Genomic DNA, 16,534 nt, shown 5'->3' on the forward strand with positions numbered 1-16,534 from the left:
CAGGCAGATTATGGCTAGTAAGAGGGACCAGCAGGATGTTGTACATAGATTCCCAAAACATAAAGCTGTGTGTAATGTTTGACATTACCAACTTTTTAACTGTAGGGGTGGGGTAGCCTATTTGACGATACGGGGCCCATTATTCATTGTTCATTTTTATATTATTTCAGCTAACAAGACATGTAATGAAAATATTGTTTGCATAAAATGTTCCAAAAAAGCGCCAATAGGGTACAGTGGTAACAATACAACTTTCCTATTTAGTAAAACAATAAAAATGTTTATATTGGAAAAAAAACAATTGTCAAATAGAAAGGTGCATCAGCAAAGATGCAAGAAAATAAGAATCTTTTGCTTCTTCAATACTGTGTTTGCATACATACATTACACGCATGACATTTTTCCAGATGTTGCTGATAATTTGGACTATTTGCACAGGTCTTAAATTTCCCAATGTCAATGTGGACCCAGTTGAGATTTGATGTTATATAGTATGTATTTTTGATACTATGGTATATGGTTTTTCTGGAGATTTTATGTGCAAATGTATCTACATTTCCACCTTAAAACCTTGAGTAATGTGATACAGACAGATGGAAATTTAATATAGAGGTAAAAATGTTATTTTCTGTTGCCAAGGTATTAGTGTGAAATGTATAGTTCACGTTATTGTCAGCATGAAACATTAGCTAAAGATCTTGGTCAGTAGAAGGTTAATCAAGCAATGATCTTCCACAAAGAGCAGGTCATTAGAACAATCATTTGTGAACAGAAAACCTCCCACATGCCTTCACACAATGCCCCCCTTCCCCTTTTATCAGCTGTAATTCTATGGAAGGATTCTGGGCTGCGGTCCGATTCCTTTACGCGGCCTCCTGTAACACAGCGGGGACACAGGCAGCATTACCTGCCCTGTAAAAGCTTCTTTGCAGTTCTACATTACAGCTTTCTGTGAAGTACTATTAGAGCACAGAGACACCCACTGAGAGACAGAAAAGAAACCATTTTACTGCAGAGGGTAAGTCTGAAGTAAAAGGGGGCACAGTGGTAACCCCATAATTCCTGCTGCTTTAGAGGACAGAAAAGGAAGCATGTATCTAGCCAGAGATAAAGAGGGAGGAAGAAAAGCAATGCGAATGGTTGTGGAGACCTCTGCAGTCTTAGAAAGTCATGCACCAGGGAACCTTGAGAGATGGATCTGTTATTCTATTGCATGTCCACATAACATAGCGGAGTAATGTACTCTTTGAGAGATCAATACAGTTATAAATGTTGTATTAATGGAAGGACAAAAGGGAGAAGGATGAGAAGTGCATTATGGGCATATGTGGCTATCGCACAATTAATGATAAGGTATTAATGGTTATTAATGTCCGTTCACATAAAAGGAATTCACTTAAGCATAGCTCACCCTGGCTTGCCACTCATTAAAAAAGTCAGACAAAACAATCATGCTTTCACAGCTAGATTCTTCACTTATGTTAACCATTTTATTACTAGTCTGGTTTGCATATCATTATAATATACATGCCACCTTTCTCTGCACCAATTTTCTATGCAAATATATTGACACATTTGTGTGTGTGTGTGTGCCACAGATATAGAGGATATTTCAATTTTTCTCATTTCATGAAACAGGAATTAGAATCAAATGTAGGTGTCAAAAAAAAGATGTTTAGAGAACATTAAGATCTAAATGCTAAGGGGATGGCAGTTTGCTAAAGCAATGTGGGGAAGTGGGCAGGTGTTTTCCATAAAAGACTATTTTTATTCTTATTTCATCCTTTTTCACACTTCAGTGCTGCTGATGTCATCCAGAATCTTTCAATCGTCTGTTTACATGCATTCACTCCTGACACTCAGGGTACACTAAGTACTTTGTAGGTGTGGCTGCAGAAAGAGACATGGAAGAATACTGGAAAGTGAGTATACAGTGCTTCACACATTTTCACTATGACCATGGCTTACCCTTGTTCACACCACACATAACCTGCATGCACTAGTTCTTTGGTGGTTGTAATAAAAATTGCAATGCAGCACAGGGTTATAGTGTGCTTTGCAAAAACCCAACTATATTTTTCAGTTTAACACAGCTAAAAAAAATTTGGTGTAATTTGATATCATAGGAAACAAATTGCTTTGTTTCATTGTGACCATGTTAGGCAAAGCTGACCAACCCAAAGCCCCAAACCACTATATTCTTGCCTCTGTAATGCCCGTACGTTTAGTAAAATGACATCAAAATGAAATTATCCAGATTCACTTTTCCCTGTCCAAAGCATAGGTTGCTGCTTCAGTTCTTGCCCCAATTATAACTTCATTCATTCATTCATACAATATATTACAAAATATGGGGAGTGGCAATAAGAGATGCCAGTACTGCCTTGTTGATGGAGCTAGCTCCAGGGGTGCCATTCTGATCCTAGCAGCTACCTGGTTAAAAGGAACCACATCTTTTAAACTTCGGTATATTTGTCTTACGGGGTTCATTTCCTGAGCGATTTCTAATCATTACTCAATGTATATTTAATACAATAATTTGATTGGCATTAATCACTCTTATGTTTTTTTATTACTTTTTATGATAATTCTCTCTAGGGGCTGTGTTTATAGGGAACAGTTTCAATGGCTGTTGTTGATTCCCACCAGGGAATGTTGGAGGGAATGTCAGATTCCCTGTTTTATAAACGGAGCCTTAATTGTTCTTATAATATAATAATAAAATAGTGCCTTTTTGCTGATTCCAGAAACATTGATGTACTGTTAGAGGTGTATTTAGGAGTGGCCCATCAAATTGTCACTATTTTCACATTCATTGCATTCTAATCCCCATGCAGTGCTTACTTCAATGCATATTAATACCAAGGATCATTCTGTCACCTAATGGCAAATAATAAAAAAAGCACTCTAAAGTAAAAACTGTGAAATCTTAGCTAAATTTACAGGAGAATAAATTATACATACTTTCATTATAGTGTTTATTATGGCCTTGTATGACATTTTTGTTTTTTGTTTTTTTTTAATTAATAGCATGTTAAATTTGTTAGAATAATGAATGTTGATGGTGGACACCAGTGTTACCTAAATGTAATCAACTGTATGTTATCTCAATTCTGATAAATTAATTTGATTAAATCTCAAGGTAGTTTATGTATTCTATGTACTCATTCTAGGCATAAAGCAATTTCTCCTACTTCGCCAGAAACACAATAGACCTTAAGGCAGCACAACATGTACCTATGGGACATCCTTGGACCCGACAGTAGTTAGAGGACTCAAACAATAGTGTGTAATGAATTAGTAAAATGTCAGTTTACTATCTGCTGTTTTAAGTCACTTACCTGAAAGAAACATACTGCTAGAGGAACAGGAATCCTGATTTGCCTCCTTGCCCCAGGTCAGTGACTGGTGATTATTGAAACCAGAGGGTCTGTACAACAGCCACAAAGCTTCAATAAGCAGGAGATGGCTATATTAAAAGTCTACACGGCTCTCTCGGTTCAGATTTCCTATAATAAAAATCTAAATCTAGCCCATATATTGAATGTCATTCCAGAAGAGGAAGCCATGCGTAATAGAGGGAAAGTATAAATGTTACATCAATATGTGAGGTTTACATCATTCAGACATGTTTATCGGTCTGCATCTGTTGGCTATGACTAATATTGTTTATCAGTTTCTGCAGAAAGCTTTGGAAGCAGAATCACCTGACATAGCAAGTATAACTATAAAAAAAATACTAAAGACCATATATACTTACCAAATGCAGGTAAAAAAATGCTAGACCTCAATGGAGCATAGAGCCATAAGCTTATATGAACAAACTGTGTGGAGTGACCTAAACATGCATACATCTTGTGAATAAAGTTGGTCTCCTGAGGTTTTTGGTGCTTATATAAAAAAACTTCCAATTATTTGGTCTGAACCACCAGAGATGAATCAAGTGGCAACAGTCCACCCTCCAGGCTAAATATTGTTGAACTATATAGTGGAACTAAATTGAATTTTAGAACCTCTAGGAGCTTGTGCCATAATGTGCAGGTATTTTTGTACTAGCACACAATAGTACAGAGCATGTACACTGACCCATGCATGTACAGGTTTACTGGGCACTTGTGGAAAAGAAGCATTGCTAAGCAGAGAAAAACGTTTATGGCAGAAGAAAAATATAGTCTCATGTCATAAAAAGTCTACTGATCAATGCAGGATGATTCTTAAAAGTCACTCCAATCAAATCTAAAACTGAAACCTTGAACAGCATTCTAGGTTCTGCTGATTAGGTAAAATTTTTATCCAGACTTTACAGTCTACCCAATGCTGAGCTCATCACCCAAACATTTTTTTACCAACCTTTGTTATCAGTTCTTCTCTGCCACTGCTGACAGCACAATCATTTATAAACCTCTGCTCCTTTGTATTATGTCTCAGCTCCATTATGATGAGCTGAGTGAATGATCAGCTGAGTGTATGTTTAGCAGTGGCAGCACGGTGGCTCAGGGGTTAGCACTCCGGCCTTTGCAGCGCTAGGTCCCAGTGGTTCGATCCCCAGCCAGGACATTATCTGCATGGAGTTTGCAGGTTCTCCCCGTGTCTGCGTGGGTTACATCCCAAAAACATGCAGTTAGGTTAACTGGCTTCTCCCTAACAATTGACCTTAGACTATAATAATCACATATGACTATGGTAGGGACATTAGATTGTGACAGTTAGTGACACGACTATAGACTATGTACAGTGCTGTGTAATATGATGGTGCTATATAAATACTGTATAATAATAATGTCTGTATAGATGTACAGCAAGGACATGACATTTCTCAGCTCAGAGCACTGCCTCCCACACACTGGATCAACACACATGCATTGCTGGAAAAACTACATGTACAGAATAACAGATGCAATGAAAAGCAAATATCTAAAATGTGTGAGTCAGAATGGGTGGAAAAAAGGGAAGAGAGTTGGACAGTTTTTGTCTATTATACTGATAATAAGGTGAGCTCAGGATCCATGATTTAGATTCTAAAGCTTGTTGTGTGGAAGTCACAGTTTGCAGGGAAATGAGACTGACTTTCAGTACAGGAAAAGACTATCTACAAGTGTGCAAGAAGAAAGGTAAGGCTGGAGTTCATCCTTAATTAACCATATATAACACTACATTTTTCATTTGTTGATTTTTTGGTCACCATTTGCTGTGCATTGTGACTATCTCTGCCATTAAACATGACATTTTTTAATGACAGCACAGTAGATCACACATTTTATTGCAAATGTTATCCAGATCATAAAACGCTTTGGACAGTTGGTGTGTTGTACCATATAAATGTATGCAGTCCATGTGGTTCCACTTGAATCTAACAGGGCATAGTTCATAAAATAAGCTGTTCCTGCCCCAACTGTGCTATTATGAATGCAAAGAATACACATTACTGCACAATTAGAATAGCAAAGTTCACCCCTGTAGCAATCAGTCTGCCTAAAAAGCAATGCTGCTTGTAACAGTTTGAGTAAAATGTCCATTGACTCAATAAAATCAACCTTAGATTGAACTGTAATGGGATTTGATATGTATTTAGGGCACTGCTAAGCTATTAAACAATATATGGAAAAAGCATATAAAAAAAGCAAACATTAATGCAGCTCTAAACGCATTAATACATTGTTAAATGCCCTTTTTAATTCAAACAGTGTGAGTACCTGAAATTAAACTGGCATCAGCCTCTTGCAGTCCTTGTACAGCAGATATCAGACTGGGGGAGGGAGAGGTAGCAATGGGGGACAGTCTTATATGCTGATAAGAAAAGGGAACAAAGTGACAGTGTTGGGTAAAAAAAAGACTGTAAGCGGTACCCAACTGCAAAAGCAATCAGGTGTCTTGTCCCACAAGAGAAAGCTATACTGTTTGGTAAAGAAGTGTAAATGTTGTTTGTAAAAAGGAGTGATTGGAAATAAAAACTAATACTTTGGCAGGTAGGAGATCATAAATATTCTACTTATGTTCTTAATGTAGATATTTGGAGATTAACTCTAAAGGCGAGGCCTTTTTTCAAAGAAAAACAAAAAATGGCTCAACAACAAGAGCCATATATTAGGAATATTATAGCTACTAATATTATAGCTTATATACAGCCCCAATACAGAATTCTGATCGCCCCCACATATGAGGATAGCATCTTCGTCTCGTACACAGACCGCTCACTCGCTAAAGCAAAGACGTAGATAGATACAGAGGCAGCTCAGCGGAACCTCATCGCCATGTTCCTGTAGATGAATGTTTTTGTCTAGATTTCCTTGCTGCAGAGATATAAATCAGAGCAGCAATCCAGCTACAGTGCTTCTGAAGAAAACAACCATCTCATAGAGTATGTACTTGTGTAAAGGGGAAGGAGGTTATATGCAAATAATCTTTATAACACTCCTCTTGTACATGGCAGTGTTACAAGTGTAATAAATCCAGCACAGAGACGCTCCGAAATCTCTCGGAGATACTGGCAGGCTGCAATTTCTCATCCATACACATTGGCTTATTTAATAAGGCAGTGCAAAGAGCAATGATGATGTGCAAAGTGTAGCTGCATCCAGATACATGCTGCTTTGTTTAGAGTTAAAACAAATACAAGTGATGACTGTTTGCTACGGGTTAGTTCACCTACGGTATGTAATAGAGTGGTGGAGATGTACATTAAACATTACCTATAGTAACCAGAATAATTTTCTTTTTTATTTCAGAGCCCGTACACACATTCATTGATTATGGTTGGAAACACACAATGAACGACCGATTGGCCAAAAATTGTTCTGAATAAAAATGACCAACGACCCTGCCGAATGACGATTGTCGTTGGAAATGAACAACCGGCATGGCGGATGTGATTGGCCGACGATCGTTCACTATCTATCGTGTGTACAGTCGTTCAGTGATCATGTATGTTTCTGCAATACACTTTCTCCTTTACATGTCACTCCCTGCATCGTTCAAAGGATTGTATCCAGCGTGTGTACACTATTGGTGTATTATATTTGAATGATTGTATCGTTACAGTATGTACAGCACAATATGATCGTTCAAGTATAATCGTGCATAATCGTTAATCGGTCGTAATCGTTTGTTTTCTAGCGATAAATATTGGAAGTGTGTACCTAGCTTTAGTATTGTTTACATGGACGGCTGTAATTGTGGGTATAGAGCGGCTGGCCACCTGATTTGACCTTTAATAACTAGCGCCTACCTAACCCAACCAAATGATGAGAGCATGCTAAAGTAACAAAAGGCTTAGGACAGCAAAAGACAATTAAAGATTGACTGCTGATGCTTAACAGACTCTACAAAATGTTCTTTGCCTTAATAAATACCATATCACTGACACATATAAAAATAGGGATTTTTAGGAGTAAACATGCAGATGAAATTTGAGGTCCTTTTCTATATCCTACACACACATATATATATAGATACGGCTTTGCAGCAGTCTGTAGTTTTGTTCATTGCTCTGGAGTTAGAAAGCTTGGTCTGTGAATATTAAACAGCTGTAATTATTAGCAGCGTTAATATATGTGAGCCTGAGTCAGCTGGGTGCTGCAGTGTCAGGAGCAGAAAGGGGAACAGATGCAACGTGCTAAAATTCTCCACATTCGTTAATTGCAAAATGGAGAAAAAAAATGGAAGATGAAAAAAAGTCTATAAGGTCACAGATCTGTGCCGGAGTCATTCTTCTAAGCTGACTTCAGGCACATTTTCAGGCCTTAGTCTTGCTTTCCTTGCAGCTGCTTCTTCTTTTCTGAATAGTAATACATGAGTGCCTCCACTGGCCATTGCAGAATCATATAAACTCATACACTGACCAGATTCATTGTGTATAAAAGCTTTGTCTGCATGTACAAAGGTTACCAAAGACTGGTCTGAGAAGGGGGCAATGGTCCAGGCCTGTAAGAGGCCACAGTCCTTTTATTTTCAGATTCACTCACACACTGTTTATAATGAGAGCAGTGAAAAACGGGATCCTGTTCTTGTTTTGGTTTATAGTTATTTGTATCATTAGAATTTCTGTATCACAATGTACTAATTTACAGCTCCGTTTGTTCATTTAGTGGTTAGGCCAAGATAACGTCCATTACGGGACATTTATCAATGTAAGTAATGCTGAATAGGAGCAGTGAAGCATTGCAAGGAAATAAAAAAGCACCTGATCCCTTCTAACAGTAGATCTATCAACAACATTTTTAACATTATATAAAAGGGTGGTTATTCCTTTTATATAAGGGGGACAAATTTTATTTTTTGGGAAGGTCTCCTCCTGTCTTCACTGCCACGGCACGGAAACCTGCAGCCTCTTGGGTTACTTGCATCACATTTCAGGAGGTTGTGGGCTGCTCCTTATGCTAGTACAATGTCACTATTCACCACTCACTATTTAGTGTCTGGAGTGAAAGCCTAGCTATTTGATTCATTGATCTGAAATGGGGTAAAATAAGCATACAGTGGTAACAATTCTTCTGGCTGATAGATTTCAGTGGAGGTACCACACCTAACAACCACCAGCCAATGGGACCATTGACAGCTGTATACAGCTGGGAGACTTGGTTCATAGATGTTAAAGTATACAGTGGTCATATTCTCAATCCTGGGAGTTGGTTCTTCTGCTTGTTTTAAACACTCCTTGGTCTTTAGGAACTATATGTTACAAAGTTGTATCTGGGGCCTTCTAAAACATAGTTTTTTAAATTAAAACTATGTGCATGTAGATGGACTCCATATTAGTAATCAGGTAATTACTTGTTAGTTGAAAATATTTAAAGGCTTCACATCATTGACATTATTCTGAGTTGAAACAATTTAAATTTCAGATTGGTACATTATAAAATTAAGATGAATACTTCAAAGCATTACATGGAAGAAGTATTAAACATCAATTTATTGATTTCTAAATTATTTCAGAATCGGATGAAAGGGTTGTTTTTTGGTTGTTCGTTTGTAATACAGATGTATTTGAAAATAAAAAAAATTAAAATTCAGACTTTCAAAGCACTGATAACTGATTAGATCAGATTTTCTTTGTATTGTTTGTAGGTAACTGTTATTTAAACTTTTCTTTTTTTACTACTCAGTAGTATCTGCTAGTACCAATTAGGTAAATACATAGAAAAATCATTTTCAGGCAAATACTTTTCTAAGTATAAAATGAACAAAGTATAAATGATTTGATTCCAGAAACCCTACATTATGCTCAGTATACAGCCTGAGCACCGAAGCTGAATATATATTAAAGTCATTTTCAAACCACTTTAATACTTCTTAAATGCCATAGAGCCATTTTGAAGCTAAACATTTTGTACCCGACCTGCACTTCAATGTGAACAAAACAGCAGTAGAACTTTCCTTCCTAAAGTTTTCCAAATACATTTAAAACCCAATTACTTTACTTTGATATTGGTGACCTCATAAATAAATATTCTGATATTTCCCTACTGTAAAATGGACTTCTTTAGAATAAAAAATAGGTTGTCAGAATTTGTGGCATCAACCATTTAAGTAAAATTTGGGGAAATCAAAATGTTCTTGGTTCCTAATTTCATATAAACTGAAATTTTTGGAAGCATTTTTCTTTTTTATATTCTTATAGTTGGGGTAATTTTTTTGTGCAACAACTGTGGTGATTCTCATGTATAAATATGAAAACTTGGTGTTCTGTTTTGAGTGCTGTTTTGAGTGCTGTTGAGTATAGTGATTTTATAAAACAGGTTCATGTTGCAGGACAGGTTTGCCAAACTTAATTCTGCGCATGCTTCAAACATACAGTCCAATGGAAATAGTTGACTTTAATGTTTGCACAGGCAAATACTGTATATTTGAGAGTGGGCAGGTTCTGGCATCATGACGTCACTCTGGGGGGGTTCTTCCCTTTTGACTGACACACGGTTTGGCGTGCATGCATGGTCTGAATTTTTTGGGGGTTTAGTGATCCCTGAGGTCAGAAAGGTTGGCAACCACTGATGTAGAGGGGTTGGAATGGCTGTGAGAGAACCTGCACTCGAATTTTCAGGTGACTAATTTATGAATGTACCTCTTGGTGTATTTATTCTCAGAGATGAATGGAAATGCACTTTATTCCCATGTAAAAAATGGCACATTCAATTCACATGGTCTATATATATATTATCCTTTTTTTGTATTACCCAAAATTCATATGTGTGCTTGTACACCATTATACCACTACTTTTATCACCACTTTAAATCTACGGGATTAGATTAAGGTGTTGTAGACTGTTCCAAAGATAAGAACCTCTTTAGGCAGTATGCAGTAACAACCTCAAATATTCTGGTCTGGTGTTATTAGTGCGTTCGTTATTGTGTTAACCCTAAGTTAAAGCACCCCCAAAAAAAGGGTTGTTAATGCAAATGAGATAGACAAGAGATTTAAAAAGTCCACCAAATTATTTAAACTCAATCATTCTACTATAAGTAAAAGATTCCAAGTGATGTAGATTTGTCCGATTGTCCAGGATTGGCTGCCCCTGCAAATTCTGTTGGAGTGCCTGGAAAAACAGATCTTCTGTGCCATATCCTGATGAAACAAAGTTAGAGTTTTTTGTGCACACTAACAGGAAACATACTTGTCACAAATCAAAAACAGCACTTCACAAGAAGAACCAAATACCTACTGTGAAGTATGGTGACGGAAATGTTATGATTTGGGATTGAACATATTAGAACTGAAGAAATTTTGCATAAAAAATGTGTGGTCAAAAATTTAACGCTATTTCAGACACTAGTAAGAAGTTTTTCAAAGTGCCCACCAAAAATTCATTTCTTCCTAAAGGGGCAGTACTAGTTTATGGGAACAATGTTGTACCTTGCCAACAGTACCACATTAATGCCATTGATATTTTTTGAATGATTGATTTGAAAAAAAAATATTCTTTTGTTTTAAAGTATGGTAAATAGAAGAGATGAGCACCTTATAGCCCCATGCTCATAAAGTCACTGATATTTTTTTTCTATGGAAAGAGAAGACTGATACTCCCATCTGCCGTTCTGTATGCAGAACATTTTATGGTCCTTGGATTGACAATCTAAAATCCTACTTCTAAATATTCAGATGCATGCAATATATCTTATACAGAATCTGGAATACCTGGGAGCCCTAAACTCTTTTGCAGTCTAATATGCACAATTCACTGAGAAAGTAAAAGGTTGGACAACTTCTCTGCCAGCACACTATTGTCTCTTCTTGTGATAAGCATTCCTACTTTCACTGCAGGACACCAGAGGCAAGGCTTGCTCAAGAAAACTTGGAATGGGAATAGCAGTGCTTTGGGGTTCTACAAACACTCTACACTTTGCATGTTGAAACTTGCAGGAATCATACTGGATCTGCAACTCTGCTAATAAAGGAAAGGGGAAATCTTTGACACTCTCTAAATTAAAGCAAAAGAAAAAAGCATTATGTGATGAAACATTTTTTCTTTTTATAAAATATTGAAAATTTTCCAAATAGTAAACTTTATCCAAGAGTCTCTCCTAGTGTAACTTACATTGTAACACTTTTTGCTCTTGGTTATCTTTGTTCATTACAAAATAGCTATTTGTGTCACAATTTTTAATGCAAACTCCTGGTTGGAATGCTCTGGTTTATTATAACAACCCAGTGCACTTTTAGTGTTTAAAATAGGAAAGTTGCCATTCCTGCATCCTTTAAAAAGAAACAATGGCCAGTTATCACAGCTGCATTGCAATTTCCGCATATCCCCATATTGCGTTTGATGGCACAGTCAAGTAAAAGTAGGAATGAGCCATGTGGGAGAATCCCAACAACACTAAGATGTAACCCTGTTTTTGGTTGCAGAATTCAATATAAAATATTGATATATAATATTTATTACCATTAAATTACAAAGTTCCTTGTGTAGTAACGGTATATGACACAATATTTACCAAAATAGAGTTCTTGTTTAACAACAAAACAGAAAATAATATACCAAAACAATAAAAAATGCCAATTCAAAGTAAAAGGTGAGCTTTTTACAATTGTGGAGAACTTGGTCTCTAGTGATCAGACCTCTTGTTTTATCTCCCTACATAAACTGATGGGGTTTGACAGGTCAGGTTGGTCAGACTTAGACTTGGTCAATTACTGATTTATATAGTTCTTCACCCCGGGTATGTTTTACTGATCATTGCTGAGATGGTCATGTACTATTGCTAATTGCTGACATCCAATTAGCCATAACCACATTTACTAAACCATTTCCCTTTTTATTCAGCTTGCTTTAGACCACTTTATGTTGATCTGTGTGTTACACTGCAGGGGTGATGTATTGGGTTGTTAAGCTGCTATGTAGTTAATTAGCAAGTAAGGTGTAAAAAAAAAAAAAAAAAATTTTTTTTTTTTTTTTTTAATTCCCAGGAACTAATCTGTTTATTGGCTTTAGGACATACTCTCATATCCTCATCAGATGAGCACAGCGTGCAGGGGATGCAGAGATTGACAAAGCGCATATGGCTTGGGGATGCTGAAATCTGCTAAACAAAGGGGCATACCTAATTATTTGATCTCCATCTTCGCTGCCTATCTTTGTGAGCAACAGCTAAAGAGGGGGACACACAAGCAGGTAACGGTAAGCAACAGTAACAGACGTGTGCAATGTTTTCCATCCTTTGTTGCATCTCCTGCTCTTCTGCAGCCACATTCTGTTATTTTGACATTTAAAGTTAGTTTATAATGTTAAAGCTTACATTGGAATCCAATAATTGGATTTAAATAGCAGAAGCTAAAAGTTTTTTGTTAAGGCACAAGTAAAAATTAGTCTTTGCAGTCAAGTGTATAAATCAGTCATCTCAAGCATTAAATACCATTTGCAACATTAGTTATGTCTTGGCAATATTTTTAAAAAATAAAGATTTTAACACAGAGTTTTTGCATGTACACACAGATAGATATATAGATACTAGACATAATGTTACACAGTATGATGTGATTTACTTATGCAGTTGGACTATTTTATTTCATAATACTTTGTATTATGATTTTCTCTAGTTACTGTGCAGCCATCATGTTCTCTATTGTTGTTAAAAGTGTTAATTCTATCACTATGACTGGATGAGAATTGCATTGATCTGCTGAGATGAATAGAATTAGCAATGTCTCCTCATTCCCAGGTAGAACAATTGAAATATGTCACTTCTGCTAGACCGTGTTTGTATCACAGCTTTAATCAGTACAACCAGCTTGAAACATCTGCTCTAAAAGGTGCACCATTTTAAAAATCACATACAGTGAATAATGCTAAAACAGACATTTACTAATGAAGATGTAAAAGCTGATGCATGTACTAATCAACCAGACTTCATCTTAAAAAAAAAAAAAAGAAATTATTTAATTGGTTGTGTTTGGTAACCGTTGTCCCTTGTTCTGCTTTTAATGAACTGTATACAAAGGGGGTAAGTTACAACCCTGGTAAGTCATTATTATAGGCACCTGATGGGGCACTTTCCCCTAAATTTATCTCCTGAACTAATTATGTCTTTGAACAGAGTCTTTTCTGAACTGGATTGATGTTATTATAGTGAAAAAGCATTGAATACACTAGCTTCTGCAAGCTAAAGTACTAAAAACCATTGTGCCTGGTTGCTGTTATTCTCTGCTTCTTAATACCTGTACCTGCCACATTCTGAATAATTGACCCACAATGAGAACAGCTCAGGAGTTCAGATAATTAATTACATTACTTAACCTGAAAGTTAGATGCATTCTTGTTTTACGGGTGTGACTACAAACAAAAAGGTCAGCTTTATTTCCAGGCAATGGGCATTCTTTTGAAGAAATTTAGCAATGGCAGCTTACATCATCTGTTAATGGTAGTTCTTCTTCAAATGTAGTTGGCAACATATAATAATAATTAAGAAGCACAGCTCAAAAGGATCAGCAAGATATGATTCCGATGGTGAACATTTGTTTCAGCATACTTAGCAATAACTCACAGCATTGGCATCACTGAAGTCTTTGGCTGCAAAAAAAACTTTGGGTTTCAGTAAGTAGTAACCGCAAGCTTTGGGGTCAGTGGATGCAATGATCTCAATCACTGGTGTCAGTGTCCTTCTTTAGGTGTCTACTTTCCTAGACCACCTTTAATTGGATGTCAGTGGCAGTGCTAATTACCATCATCCGCCACCCAGAATTGGTAGTCACCTAAACAAACACATTGTTGCTGCCTCCCCGATGTTAGGAGAGAACTTAAGTTTAACTGTAGAACAATGGCTGTCTGAGCACTGGACAACAAGAACTATGATTTACCAGATAAGTTTTCATTTCAGTGCATTCCAGCACCTTGCAGCTTTTATGCCAAGGGTCTTTTGGAACACCAAATGTTAAAATGGTCATTACCACTTCTGAAGCACTTTTTAAAGTTTCCAACAGCATAACATTAATACTAAATAGTATGTGTGTCCCCTTTTCCCTATTGGAACCCTGGTTTAGAAACTTTGGTTTAATCTGCCACCCAGTGAAAGCTTACCTTAGGGATTTCTAGTATGCAGTATTTCAAGGTAGAAAATGCCAGCTTGGAAGAAATTTTCCTTTACAACCCTGAAAGATAATCTGGTTATCAAGAACATCTACAGTTAACCCAAGGAAATCAATAATGTCTGTAGTGATCAATATGCCAAATGACTCACCAGCTGTGATAGAAGCAGAAGACAAGTTGCAGAAGTAGGGCACCTCTATTATTGTGTCACAGTGTAGCTGTATTATTTTCTTTTGTAAAACTGGAAAAATACATTCATTTCTGAATTCTTCTAGGGAGAAGCATTGCTTCACCACTGTGGAAAAATGCTTTAAAGCCCTTTTCAAATTTTCACAAATGTGAATTCTATCGATTAGCTACATATAAAACAATCAACAGATTTTTCTATACACATTCATATTACCAAAATACACAGTTCACATACTTTTCACTTTCTATACATGTACTTGGTTGTGTGTGCGTGTGTGTATATTATATACACACACATGCCTGAGGTACACATCTATAACTTTGTGTCTTAGTATTTTAATTTTCAAAAGCAAGACAAGAGATTTTTAAAACCTTAAATATTAGGATCTACAGGGTTGGTTCTCCAAGTACTGCGATGTGATGCAATGGAAAGCCAAAGTAATAAATAAAAGCTCATTAGATGCAGTAGTTGCAAGTTTTATACAATTGTTTGTGTGTATTGTTGCCGTAGTAATACCTTTTAAATTGCATATACAGTAACTCAATGATCAATTAAACCCAGTGCCTGCTTTTATTATGCTTTTTTCCCTTTATTATTTGTACATGGTGATCTGGCTCCTAGCATGGTTTCTGGGCAAAAGGAGCATGGTCACTATAGCAGTGGAAGTGTGTTAAGTCTATAGAACACCTGCTCCTTTGCTTATCTCTGTAGTATGAAAGGGAGTGTTCTGCAGTACATTAAGAATTGAAAGCAGGGCTGAAAAAACTATGAGCTCACTGTATTTATCAAACACTTGAAGCAGTATATTTACCAAGCCATAGGGGAACAAATATAAAAAGTTCACTGTTGGAATAAACATATACCTCATGAGATGAATGGGGGAAATGTACTCAAATATTGTAAGACACTATCATTTTAAATACAATAAATAAATAAATGTTGGTACTAACAACCCATATCCTGTGTGACAATGTCAGTCCCAACAGCCCATGATAAATAAACTGATGGACCAGGGCTAATTAAACATTCCACACACCAGAAAACATGTATTACTACAGCAAAGAACGAGCAAACAAGTCATTTTAGGAACACTAGAAGGTGTAAAAAAATCATTTGAAAAACTGGTAAATAAAACAGGATGCCCAACTCTGAGCGGTAATTTGTCTTTCTGGAAATGTATGAACTCCAAGGCAAATGCCCACCAACCAGGAAAAGTTTGAAATATGCATTTGTTGCTGAAGTCAGTCACAGTGCTCTCAGCAGGATATACAATTAACATAATTGTAAGTAATAAAATGAAAATTGAATTCAGATTAGGATAAAAAAATGTTAAGTCTACTTATCACAAAACATTTGTGGGAAATCAAACTTTCTGAGCTCAAAGCGATGCCCGAATTTACAGGAAGTTAAAACATTTTCTAATCAAAAACAATGTCTGTACAGTGGCACAAAGAAAAACAACTTTTTAGAAGCTGAACTTTTATTTTTGCACACTTTTATATAATCCTTTCCTGTGCTGTCCATTTACTGATATTTTGGCTCAGCATTCCGTGGGGGTGTTTCCTAGGGTGTTCTGCATGCACATGCAGTCAGTGTAGGGATACCTATGCACTGATACAGTGCCGGTGAACTTAGAAATCCACTGTCCTTACTGAAGTTTACTATTCTTTTGTCATGGTGTTTATGTCACACAGACTTTACATTTACCCTCTGTGGAGTCACAAAGTTAGTTATGGTTTCACAGGGTTGTACCTATGTGCTAACTGCAGAGACAAAAGACTTAAAGATTTTCATGATTTATTGGCAGGGGAGTGGCAGGGGAAAACTA

The 16,534-nt window shown here is 36.5% G+C and overlaps 1 long non-coding RNA gene across 1 annotated transcript; it reads left to right on the forward strand.

Annotated features, from left to right (window-relative positions):
• Positions 1 to 951: 951 nt before the first annotated feature.
• Positions 952 to 6,856, forward strand: LOC140322066 (uncharacterized). The gene is made up of 3 exons (XR_011919120.1): positions 952 to 1,018; positions 1,800 to 1,922; positions 6,726 to 6,856. It is a non-coding gene; the product is annotated as an uncharacterized lncRNA (long non-coding RNA).
• The last annotated feature ends 9,678 nt before the right edge of the window (positions 6,857 to 16,534 follow it).

Source organism: Pyxicephalus adspersus, chromosome 2 (assembly GCF_032062135.1).
Source record: "Pyxicephalus adspersus chromosome 2, UCB_Pads_2.0, whole genome shotgun sequence".
In the NCBI taxonomy this organism is placed as follows: Eukaryota; Metazoa; Chordata; class Amphibia; order Anura; family Pyxicephalidae; genus Pyxicephalus; species Pyxicephalus adspersus.